General features: G+C 45.4%; 1 protein-coding gene across 1 annotated transcript in view; it reads right to left on the bottom strand.

Moving 5' to 3' along the window:
• Positions 1-753: 753 nt before the first annotated feature.
• The window catches only part of LOC123755425 (synaptogenesis protein syg-2), a 773,573-nt gene continuing 761,066 nt past the window's right edge, over positions 754-13,260 (bottom strand). Inside the window, exon 14 of the mRNA XM_069312426.1 lies at positions 754-3,233. The gene's annotated coding sequence lies outside the window, so the exon portion shown is untranslated. The remainder of the gene's footprint in view (positions 3,234-13,260) is intronic.

A 13,260-nucleotide genomic window follows, 5' to 3' on the forward strand; every position in this document is an offset into this window, starting at 1 on the left:
GTGTCGTGTAGAGGCAGCTGGTTGGTGTGTCGTGTAGAGGCAGGTGGTTGATGTGTCGTGTAGAGGCAGGTGGTTGGTGTGTCGTGTAGAGGCAGGTGGTTGGTGTGTCGTGTAGAGGCAGCTGGTTGACGTGTCGTGTAGAGGCAGGTGGTTGGTGTGTTGGGTAGAGGCAGGTGGTTGGTGTGTCGTGTAGAGGCAGCTGGTTGGTGTGTCGTGTAGAGGCAGGTGGTTGATGTGTCGTGTAGAGGCAGGTGGTTGGTGTGTCGTGTAGAGGCAGCTGGTTGGTGTGTCGTGTAGAGGCAGGTGGTTGATGTGTCGTGTAGAGGCAGGTGGTTGATGTGTCGTGTAGAGGCAGCTGGTTGGTGTGTCGTGTAGAGGCAGGTGGTTGGTGTTTCGTGTAGAGGCAGGTGGTTGATGTGTCGTGTAGAGGCAGGTGGTTGGTGTGTCGTGTAGAGGCAGGTGGTTGGTGTGTCGTGTAGAGGCAGGTGGTTGATGTGTCGTGTAGAGGCAGGTGGATGGTGTGTCGTGTAGAGGCAGCTGGTTGGTGTGTCGTGTAGAGGCAGGTGGTTGGTGTTTCGTGTAGAGGCAGGTGGTTGATGTGTCGTGTAGAGGCAGGTGGTTGGTGTGTCGTGTAGAGGCAGGTAGTTGATGTGTCGTGTAGAGGAAGGTAGTTGGTGTGTCGTGTAGAGGCAGGTGGTTGGTGTGTCGTGTAGAGGCAGGTGGTTGATGTGTCGTGTAGAGGAAGGTAGTTGGTGTGTCGTGTAGAGGCAGCTGTCTCACTGTACAACAGTACTGTCACCTGTCTCACTGTACAACAGTACTGTCACCTGTCTCACTGTGCACCAGTACTGTCACCTGTCTCACTGTACAACAGTACTGTCACCTGTCTCACTGTACAACAGTACTGTCACCTGTCTCACTGTCCACAGGTTGACAGATGTCTCACTGTCACGAGCATTTGACGGTGAATGTCAGCATGGAACTGTCCCAAAAGAGTGTGTACCAGTGCCTCGGGGCACAGTCACTGCTGGTCGTACTGTTCCCGGGAAAGTTCCTGGTTACTTCCTGGCGTCATATACCCGCGTGGGTCAGGTGCTGGCTCCAGGACCCTCCTTCTTCCCCCACCAAAATTGCTTATTAATAATGTTTACATTTGAACATCCATTTTCTATCGCCAGCTGGAAGACTTCGCTGTTATCTCCTTGTAGGTTAGTCGGTGCCTTTCACGGATATCTTTATGTGGTGTCATCTCAGAAGGATGATAATGTATAGTTTTGTGATAGTGATCGGGTAATCGTTAGGGACAGGATCTTCCTGATCTAAGGTAAGGTAAGTTGCTCGTCATATTATTTGGCCATAAAATATTCAAGTTGTTTTCCTAACGTCAAAGAAATCCGCTTCGTGGTCTATATTCGCTGATATTTTTAAACATATAACTGTTAAAATAACACTTGAGACAGCGGCCTGCCCTCGGCGACACTGTAGGTGGAGGTCTCTCAACAGTACTCCTGCACCTGATATTGTCCTCAGGTATGAGCCCCAACCTCTTCCCAGTGTTCGTCCCGTCTCTCAACAGTACAGTCTTCCTGTAGGTTAGGGTAGCTTCCTGTGCTGCAGGAGGAGGAGGCAGGATAGGGTAGCTTCCTGTGCTGCAGGAGGAGGAGGCAGGGTAGGGTAGCTTACGGTGCTGCAGGAGGAGGAGGCAGGGTAGGGTAGCTTCCTGTGATTATTCAGGTGTCATGATGGGGCTGGTCCCCGTGTTGCAACTGGTGGCATTATGCGTTTTTTTTGTTTAATTATAGGACGTGATCTTTATTCACTTTGTGTTCTGGTGTGAACAAATATTCCAAGCATTCCTGAAGTAGTTACACACATGTCAGTCTGGTCTCTGGTGTTGTTACTCACATGTCAGTCTGGTCTCTGGTGTTGTTACTCACATGTTAGTCTGGTCTCTGGTGTTCTTACTCACATGTTAGTCTGGTCTCTGGTGTTGTTACTCACATGTTAGTCTGGTCTCTGGTGTTGTTACTCACATGTCAGTCTGGTCTCTGGTGTTGTTACTCACATGTTAGTCTGGTCTCTGGTGTTGTTACTCACATGTTAGTCTGGCCTCTGGTGTTGTTACTCACATGTTAGTCTGGCCTCTGGTGTTGTTACTCACATGTTAGTCTGGCCTCTGGTGTTGTTACTCACATGTCAGTCTGGCCTCTGGTGTTGTTACTCACATGTTAGTCTGGCCTCTGGTGTTGTTACTCACATGTTAGTCTGGCCTCTGGTGTTGTTACTCACATGTTAGTCTGGTCTCTGGTGTTGTTACTCACATGTTAGTCTGGTCTCTGGTGTTGTTACTCACATGTTAGTCTGGTCTCTGGTGTTGTTACTCACATGTTAGTCTGGTCTCTGGTGTTGTTACTCACATGTTAGTCTGGCCTCTGGTGTTGTTACTCACATGTTTGGGTCGCGTTTAGTACAGGATTGTGTGAATCCTGGAGGACTAATTGAAAGACACTTTTCTGCATCTTAAAGACTGGCTTCAGATTCAGCTCTGAAGTAATGCTTCAGACTCGGCCCTGAAGTAATGCTTCAGACTCAGCCCTGAAGTAATGCTTCAGACTCAGCTCTGAAGTAATGCTTCAGACTCGGCCCTGAAGTAATGCTTCAGACTCAGCCCTGAAGTAATGATTCAGACTCAGCCCTGAAGTAATGCTTCAGACTCGGCCCTGAAGTAATGCTTCAGACTCAGCCCTGAAGTAATGCTTCAGACTCAGCCCTGAAGTAATGCTTCAGACTCGGCCCTGAAGTAATGCTTCAGACTCAGCCCTGAAGTAATGCTTCAGACTCAGCCCTGAAGTAATGCTTCAGACTCGGCCCTGAAGTAATGCTTCAGATTCAGCCCTGAAGTAATGCTTCAGACTCAGCCCTGAAGTAATGCTTCAGACTCAGCCCTGAAGTAATGCTTCAGACTCAGCCCAGAAGTAATGCTTCAGACTCAGCCCTGAAGGAGGGCGGGGCTCCTGTCATGGGTCAGCAATGTCCATAATGTCAAACATATTTGATGACATCAGGTGGGCGCTGTTCTCTCAGGCTCCTGCTCGTTCAGACGACTGCTGGTCCAGACGACTGCTTGTTCAAGCTGCTGCTCGCCCCGACGACTGCACGTTCTTGCTGCTGTTCATCCAGACAACTGCTCGTCCAGGCGGCAGCATTTGGCCCGGGAATCCCTTTGCTCATCTCTGTAACAGAACACATTTACATAACTAGCTGTACCCGGCCATGCGTTGCTGTGGCTCAGCGTTGCTGAGCCACAGCAGCCTTCCCCTGTCTCCCAGTCCTCCCCTCCATTCCTCCATCCTCCCCCATCCTTTCGTCCTCCCAACCATTCCCCACTCCTCCGTCCCCTTGTCCTCCCCACGATTTCCCCCCCCCCCTTCCCTCGTCCCTTTGTCCTTCCCGACTCCAGCGTCCCCTCGTCCTCATAATCATTCCCCACTCCCATTCCTCCCATCCTCACTCCATTCCCCCTCCCCCGTCCTCTCGTCTTCCCCATCATCCCACACTCCCCTGTCCCCTTGTCCTCCACACCATTCTCCATTCCCTGTCCCCTCGTCCCTATCATCCCCAACTTCCCCGTCTCCTCGTCCTCCTCACCATTACCCCTTCCCCTGTCCCCTCGTCCTCCCCGCCATCCTCCTCTCCCGACCCCTCGTCCTTCCCACCATTCCCCACTCCCTCGTCTGATGCATTCCTAAATGCTCTGATGTTCCTATTAGAAAATTGGGAACATCAAATGATCTGATGTTCCCATTACTGAAATATAAGAAAAAGATAAAAAAAAAAATGAAAAAATAAAAAATAAACTATACTCACAAAATGAAAGGTATGGTAAACAACACAGCTCAATTCTAACACAATGTCAAACAAAATAATTAAATAAAAATGAAAATAAATAAAATTGAAAATTAAATTTATCAATGAAATCAGAGACATTGAAATGGAATCGTAACATATTTAGTATAGCGTGTGATGGTCTTTCCTGCAACACATGGCAATGTTTAAAAACAAAATGTTTTTACCTGTCACAGGTGTGGCATCTATCCTTATACTGATGAAATGAACGATATGGTAAACCAACACAGCTCAATTCCCACTCAATGTCACACAAAATAATTAAATCAAAAGGAAAATAAATTGAAATCTATGAAAATTAAATTTGTCAATGAAATCGGAAACATTGAAATGGAATTGTAACATATTTAGAATAGTGTGTGTTGCTATTACGTGCATCAGATGGTGCTGTTTTTCAAATAAATCATGTTTTTTCCTGTCACAGGTGAGGCATGTATATAGTAGGTATATAAAAATACGCGCCTATTCGAATGCAACGTTATGTCAAAATTTTAAAGCAATCGATATAGAGGTTTCAAAGATTTCCCACACATGAAAAACACAGTTTTGAAAAAAAACATGTTATTCCAGTCACAGACGTGACATCTATATAGTATGTATATAAAAACCCGCTCGGATGCAAATGGAATGTTGTGTGAAAATTTCAAAGCTATCCGTGAAGAATTTTCGGAGATTAGCGATTTTGAACAAATGAACATTTAAATTTTTTTTATATACATATCAGTGCAACAGTCAACCTTTAAATAATATAATTTTAGCGGAATTTGGAAAGGTTTCAAGCACATAGTTCAGCCTAATACCTGGCAACTTACACAGGACCTGTTTACTGGGGGAGGGAGCCACTACATGTTCGGGGGGGGGGGGGGGACACAACAGTTCTTAATAAAGGGGGAATTAATTTTTCATCTCATCACCTTGGCATAGCTTCTCAGTCACGCACTCACAAACATATACAGTACAGGTACCCCCATGCACATACGCAAACACACACACACACACATGAAATTAAGGATAGGGGCAGAAGGATTCACTACAAACGACAAGGAAGTGTGTGAGGAACTGAATAAGAAATTCCAGGAGGTCTTCACCTTAGAGCAAGGAGAAATCCCAGAGATAAGAGAGGGAATAGCTAACTAGGAACCACTGGAAGAGTTTGAGATTACCAGCGGGGAAGTAAGGAAGTGTTTACTAGAGTTGGATGTGACAAAGGCTATAGGCCCAGATGGAATCTTCCCTTGGATACTAAAGGAAGGAGCAGAAGAACTGTGCCTACCACTCTCCATAGTGTATAACAAATCACTGGCAACAGGGGAACTGCCAAAAATTTGGAAAGCAGCTAACGTAGTCCCGATATACAAGAAAAGGGATAGACAGGAGGCACTGAATTACAGGCCAGTGTCCCTAACCTGCATACCATGCAAGCTGATGGAGAAGATTGTGCGAAGAAAGCTAGTGGAGCACCTGGAGCGAAAGAACTTTGTAACACAGCATTAACATGGGTTCAGGGATGGCAGGTCCTGCCTTGAATTCTACGACCAGGCAACAAAAATAAGGCAAGAAAGAGAAGGGTGGGTAGACTGCATATTTTTTGATTGTCAGAAAGCCTTTAATACAGTGCCACACAAAAGGCTAGTGAAAAAGCTGGAGATGCAGACTGGAGTGAAAGAAAAGGTACTCCATTGGATAAAAGAGTACCTAAGCAACAGGAGACAACGAGTCAGTGTGAGGGGTGAGGTCTCAGATTGGCGAGACGTTACGAGTGGAGTTCTGCAGGGGTCAGTCCTTGGACCTATATTGTTTCTGATATATGTAAATGATCTCCCAGAGGGTATAGAATCGTTTCTCTCAATGTTTGCCGATGATGCAAAAATTATGAGGAGGATTGAAACTGAGGACGATAGTAGGAGGCTACAAGATGACCAAGACAGACTGAGTGAATGGTCCAACAAATGGCTGTTGAAGTTCATCCCGAGTAAATGCAAAGTAATGAAACTAGGCAGTGGAAACAGGAGGCCAGACACAGGATACAGAATAGGAGATGAAGTACTTAATGAAACGGACAGAGAGAAAGATCTAGGAGTTGATATCACACCAAACCTGTCTCCTGAAGCCCACATAAAATGAATAACGTCTGCGGCATATGCGAGGCTGGCTAACATCAGAACAGCGTTCAGGAACCTGTGTAAGGAATCATTCAGAATCTTGTTCACCACATATGTAAGACCAATCCTGGAGTATGCGGCCCCAGCATGGAGTCCGTACCTTGTCAATCACAAGACGAAGCAGGAAAAAGTCCAAAGGTAGGCCACTAGACTAGTCCCAGAACTAAGAGGTATGAGTTACGAGGAAAGGCTGCGGGAAATGCACCTTACGACACTGGAAGACCGAAGAGTAAGGGGAGACATGATCACAACCTACAAAATCCTCAGAGGAATCGACCGGGTAAACAAGGATAAACTATTCAACACTGGTGGGACGCGAACAAAGGGACACAGGTGGAAACTGAGTACCCAAATGAGCCACAGAGGCGTTAGAAGGAACTTTTTCAGTGTCAGAGTAGTTAACGGATGGAATGCATTAGGCAGTGATGTGGTGGAGGCTGACTCCATACACAGTTTCAAATGTAGATATGATAGAGCCCAGTAGGCTCAGGAATCTGTACACCAGTTGATTGACAGTTGAGAGGCGGGACCAAAGAGCCAAAGCTCAACCCCCGCAAGCACAAATAGGTGAGTACAAATAGGTGAGTACACACACACACACACCATGAGTTACGAGGAAAGACTACGGGAAATGTACCTTACGGCACTGGAAGACAGAAGAGTAATGGAGACATGACCACTAGCTACAAAATCCTCAGGGGAATTGACAGGGTAGACAAGGGTAAACTATTCAACTCGGGTGGTACGCAAACAAGGGGACACTGGTGGAAACTGAGTTCCCAAATGAGCCACAGGGACGTTAGAAAGAACTTTTTCAGTGTCAGAGTAATTAACAAATGGAATGCATTAGGCTTCAATGGGGTGGAGGCTGACACCATACACAGTTTCAAATGTAGATATGATAGAGCGCAGTAAGCTCAGGAATCTGTACATGAGTTGATTGACAGTTGAGAGGCAGGACCAAAGAGCCAAAGCTCAAGTCCCACAAGCACAACTAGGTGAGTACACCCCCCCCCCCACAGTGAAACTTGACAGAGGACAATACAACAATAAAGACTTAAGATCTGCTACACCAATGGTGATGGATTATCAAATAAAACCGTTGAACGCAAAGAAAGGACTGAGAAAGCAGACCCCGATGAAATAGCATTAGTAGAGAAGTACCTAGTCAAAGTACCTAGTATGATTACCAATGCGATGTTTCCGAGGGAATACCAAATAAGGAGAAGCAAATGACTACAGAGAGGAGATGGTGGTGCTGTCTTCTCTGCCAGTAAAGAGAACCTGGGATACTTGAAAGGATTTCTTTGGAGGTGGTAAGCAATTACAGGGACTCTATTGTGGGAATCATTTCATTGGATTGTAAGAAAGTGGTTGTGACCATAACCTACAACACCCAAAGAACAACAGTAGACCCGGGCAAGAATATGAAATTACAAACAGAGCATGCTGTAACATCCTCCAAGGAGTTATATATATATACAGCCCATAGACAGACAGCAAAGCTCCTGGTAATGGGAGACTTCAACCTTGGCCAAATCCTATGGGAAACAATAAACCCAAGAGGAGGAGATGAAACACAGAGAGCAAAGCTTGTAGAAGTAGTAGAGAGGAACTTCCAGATGCCACATGTCAGGGAGGAAACAAGGAAAAGGGGTGATGACCAACCAGCTAGGTTAGATCTGGTTTTCACACAGAAAAAAATTGGTATTGAAAACATTGACTATGAAATGCCATTTGGAGCCAGTGACCACTGTGTTTTACTCTTTGAATATATAGTGACAATGAAGACCATGAAAAGATGTTACAAGGGGGAGAATGTATGGCCAGCATACAGGAGAGGAAAATATCAGGTCAAAGAATTCCTGCGGCGGATAGAATGGGGAAGAGAACTCTGAGGAAAATCAACACAGGACATGGACTACTTAACAGACAAACTGAAAGAAGCTGAAGAAAGATTTATACCACCACTAAGGGCTAAGGGAAGCAAGACGTGCATTATCCATGGTTCAACAGGCAGAGTCTAGAAGCAAAGTGAAGCAAAAGAGCATAGAAGAAGTAAGAACACACAACTAACGGAAAACACAATGCATACACAGAGACCAGAATTGAGTACTGCTATGAACCTTCATGTAGCCTTATGAGGTAGGTCTACCCCACAGTGAAAGTTATTCCCCACCTGGCCATAGTGAGGAGTCTGGGAAATTATATAGTGCAATCAACTGTCATTAGAGGTGACCACAAGGGAGATAAGTCCCAGATGAACATCTTTGATAAAACTTGGAAGTGAGAGGACGACTGTATGTGACGTGTCGTGTGCAAATATGACGTCATTGCAGAAGCATGTTGTGTGCCAAGGTCGTAAGACCGAACTTGTTGTGAAAAAGCCTTAAGAGAAGGACGTATCTCGTCGCTCCAGAGGAGGAAAGATATTTGTGGTAAGATATAGCAGAATTTGTGAAGAGCTTCATGAGTAAAGCGTGAGGAATCTGTGGGAGGGCAGATCAGAGAGGTCAGAAAGAGTAGCACGTCACCAAGGGGGATTTGGGGACGTATCTCCTAAATAGTGGCAACGAGTAAGGGTGACCTGAAGACAGTTGGGTGGTCGTGCCCTGAGGAACCATGGTGGTGAATCCTAGAAGAGTACTGTTGGGCAGGTGTACCTGAGTGGCACCTGTCCCGCGACCTCTCTCACGCAAGTCATGATTCAGAGGAACCGATTAGTGACGGTCAAAAGATAATTGTGTGGGCGACTTAGCAGAGCGCCATATTTGGAAGTAGGGGCGACGAGCGTCGCTATCTCCATATTTTGCGATAAGAGCTTAGTGTACTGCCACATATAGATTGTTGCAGTGATATCGTGTGGCCAGCGATTTTGTATAGTGTTTATGAATGTAGATTAGAAAGTTTGTGGAGATAATGAAGTAATATAATGAGTTTAAGGGGAATTGGTATAATGAAGGTGAGAGCGATGCAGGTTCGCTCCACCGGTTGACTGAAGGAGAAGAGCCCCTGGGCTGTGCTTCTCCTGGTGGGGGGGGTTCGGTGTGGACTTGCCCAGGTAGGGGAGTACCCCCACGGTACAGACTGTGAGGGGTACCCATGGTCTGTATGTTATTTTATGTTAATGGAATTACGGTATAATGGAATGTTGTTATTTTTTTGGTAATGGAATTACAGGTTCATGTATGATGGACGTGGTGCATCCAGAGTTGATGTAGCAGTGAGATAGAAGAAGGTACAAGAGGATATACTTAATGTGAGGACCCACTGATGAATGTTCCCAATAGTGATTCTCAGAAAGATCAATCATCATAGAGGAGACTTGTTGTGAGTGAGAGTAACGGATCTTCCGGAGGAGATACAGAGGGTTGTGAAGGCAACAATATATATTTGAGAGGTGGATGGATTCATGTAGAATGTCTGAGGCAATGCAAGGCGAGAGCGTTGACGTATTTTTGATGGTGTTAAATTCCATATACGATGCTTAGCCCAGATGGCAAAGTGACTGAGGCACGGTGAGTTGCTGAAGAGGATCAGGCAGCAGCCTAGTAGAGGCAATCAGAAGGTGTATTGTTCACAGGGTTATTCTTTATTGTTTCTTATATTCTTTATTGACTGATAAACAAGCGTGTTTGTCCTTGTCCTGATGAGGATTTCTAAGTGGAAAGAGAAATAATTGCAGGCCAGGCGACAGCATACTGAAAACAAAAGTATGTAAGTAATTATCAAAAGAAGGCACCAAGCCGGGGGTGCTATGTAGCACCGTCAAATGTGCGGGATAATCAAAAGGTGCTAATTTTTTACTAAGGATGCCAATACGAGAACAAAAGCACATAAGGCGAACATCAACGGTGTCCGATTCACCAAGGATTCTATTGCGGTACAGGTCTCCGCGAGGAACAGTTGGGAAGCAAGATGCACACACATTCTGGCAGTCAGGACATTCAACAAGGACATGCACAACCTTAAGATGGACAACGCAGTTTGGACAATAAGGAGCAGGGCAACACTCCATTAAGTGACCGTGAGTTAAGCGTGTATGGACAATAGGTAACCTTGCCATAGCCGTTTCCCACCACCAGTTACAGTGGTATGAGGAAGGCCATAAGGACACGCTACCCTTAAGAGCACGCGGCTTGTTACCAGAAACAGAAGACCAACAACCCTGCCAACTGGCACGGATTGAGGAATGAATAACCGGGTATAAGTCGAAATAAGGAACACCTTTACGGGAGATGGTACAAATGTGGCTAGCCGTTTTCACAGCAGCATCCGCACGCTCATTTAAGGAAACACCAATATGGCTGGGAACCCAGCAAAACTTGACTGTCTTAATCTGCTGGAGATAAGAAACAGCTAATATTGAAATATTGAATTTCAACGACCACAGGATAAACAGGATGAAAGGACTCCAGAGCCATGAGGGCACTGCAAGAGTCAACTACAACAACTAAGGAAGAACAACGGTGAGAAAGCAGTTGATGAAGAGCAAGCAAAATTATATAACGTTCTGCCATGAAGACGCTAGTCTCCAGAGGCAGGCGACACATATAGGTGTAGTCAGAAACGACAACGGAGTAGCCTACACCATCAGCAAACTCAGACCCATCTGTGAAGACGGAGAAGGAGCTGGAGTGTGAAGAAAAGTGAGCAAGGAAAAGGCGTTCCGGAACTGTAGATGGAGTAAAAGTTTAGTCATGTGGGGTGAAGGTTCTACAAAACTTAGGAAGAGGGACCCTCCACGGGGGCAAGGACAGAACGACACGAGAAAAAACATTGGCAACACGAACCGAGAGAAAACCTTGCAGGCAAGACAACCTTACAGATAGGTGAAGGTGGTAAAGGGAACAGGGCCCACAGAAGGGATAACGGTCAAAGTACAACATAGGCGAGAGTGAGGGTGTTGTAGGGACCACGCAAAGTAGCGAAGAGAATAGCGATCACGGCGATCCTGTGGAGACAAGATGCCGGTTTCAACATACAGGCTCTGGGTAGGAGTCGAATGAAAGGCACCAGAGCAGAGGCATAACCCAGTATGGTAAATAGCATCAAGACAATGAAGATTTGAGGGAGAAGCAGACGAGTAAGCAGGACAGCCATAATCGAGTTTAGACAGCACGAGAGAGGAATGTAAAGAGAGGAGCGTGCACCTATCAGCTCCCCAAGAAGTATAGGACAAGACCTTAAGTAAGTTAAGGACCTTAGAGCATTCAACTCGGAGGTACAAGATATGGGGTGACCAAGACAAACGAGTGTCAACGATTAACCCCAAGAGCTTAGCAGAATCCTTATACAAAAGAAAATTACCATAAAGCGACAGAGGGGGTCGAAGAACGACCTGCTACCGAGCATAGCTGTAGAGAACTTGAAGCCATGATTGGCGGCCCGGCATCAATCTCAAGTTGAAGCCGCCGTTGGAGGAAAGGCGAGTCACCATCTTGACAGAACAGGGTAAAATCATCAACATGAACAGCGGAAAAAGTGTCAGAGAGAAAGGAGGAAAGAAGATCATTGAGGGCAACCCGGAAAATAGTAGTGCTCAGAACACTACCTTGGGGAAGACCGTCGTATTACTGAAAGGAGGCAGAGAGAGCGGTACCAAGCCGCATGCAAAAGGAACGATGAGAGACGAAGCTCTGGAGGTAAAGAGGAAGGTTACCCCGAAGGACAAAACAACGGAGTTGGGACAGAATATGGCATCTCCAGGTGGTGTCACACGTCTTTTCCAGGTCAAAAAGGACAACAATCACGGAGGTCTTCGCAGCAAAAGGAAGTATGAATATAGACCTCAAAGTTCATGAGGACATCAGGCGTGCTGTGACACTTGCGAAAACTAAATTGAGAAGGGAAGAGGTGGTGATAGTGTTCCAAGAGCCACATCAGACAGACATTTACCATACGCTCAAAGAATTTGCAGTCGCTGTTGGAAATTTCCAACATAATACAACACTGTTGTATTATTATTAATTATTACTAAATCTACTAATCACTGTAGTAATTAAAATTAACCAACCGTAGAGTTCACGTGTATTAATAATTGTATCTGTACAATAATGCTAGAATTCTTACGTCACCAGACGCCAGTATTGCGTCAGATTCCACCATAATAAACACATCTATATCCAGTGTGTCAGAGAATTGAGTTTGATTCTCTAAAAACAACAGTGTTCTGTGTGATAATTATTTACCGATAACCTGACTCCCAAATAATGCCAAATAGAGCGTTTCTAGTTACAACTGTTATCTGGTAATAAATTTAACGTCACGCGTGAATGCCAGGGAGAGAATTACATTCATCTCCATTGCTCGTTTACCATCGTAAAACGAGCAAATAATAATATTTAACTCCTCTGAATAATAAACCCGTCATTATCCAAGCATTTCAGTCGCAACTGCGAGAAATGATATTATTCGTATTTTACGATATTATTCGTAGTAAATAATTTGTGTATCAAATGCGGGACGCGGAGCGGGGGGCAGAGGAGACGCCATTAATCGAGAAGGCGCCACCGAGAGCGTGTGTAGGCGTCCACGAGGGAGGAAAGTCGCCACTGTGAGGTGTGAAGAATAGTTGCAGAATTGAGCAACTTAGCTGGTGTAAGTGTCACAGGATACATCGTGGTGAATCGTCAACGAGAATTAACTTGACATTCAGCCCGGAACCTGTTAATTTGTTCCGTGTAGCCCAACGTGACCGGCCAGAGAAGCGCGTCAACATCTAGGCTAGGCTCAACGCCATGTGTTCGTTATTACGACGCTAGTTCGTTATTACGACGCTAGAACCTAGGACGCGAGCTTCGGCAAGCCTCAACTTACACAGTGCCCTATTAGCTAAGTACCTTTATTCCCTTTTGATGCATCATCAGAGATAGGTTATAGCAGGGTAGCTTGTTGTCACGCCGAGCGACTAAAATAAAATACACGTTAGTATTTAATTTCACTCTCCATTACCAATTTCTTGAACATAGATATTTAGCAGCCTAATATGTTGCTACTTAATATATCTTGATTTACAGCTTGCGTGTGAAGACTTCCCCGAGCTGTTACTTGCCCGTGTTAATCATCGTCCAATGTTCCATGATGAGTTCAGGAGATTCCTAGGATGATTCATGACTGATGTCTTGGAAAACGTCTTCAAGCTAAGACTCTTTTCCGTATTCCATTAATTAAATTATCTGCGATTAATTAT

Source organism: Procambarus clarkii, chromosome 1 (genome assembly GCF_040958095.1).
Source record: "Procambarus clarkii isolate CNS0578487 chromosome 1, FALCON_Pclarkii_2.0, whole genome shotgun sequence".
NCBI lineage: Eukaryota > Metazoa > Arthropoda > Malacostraca > Decapoda > Cambaridae > Procambarus > Procambarus clarkii.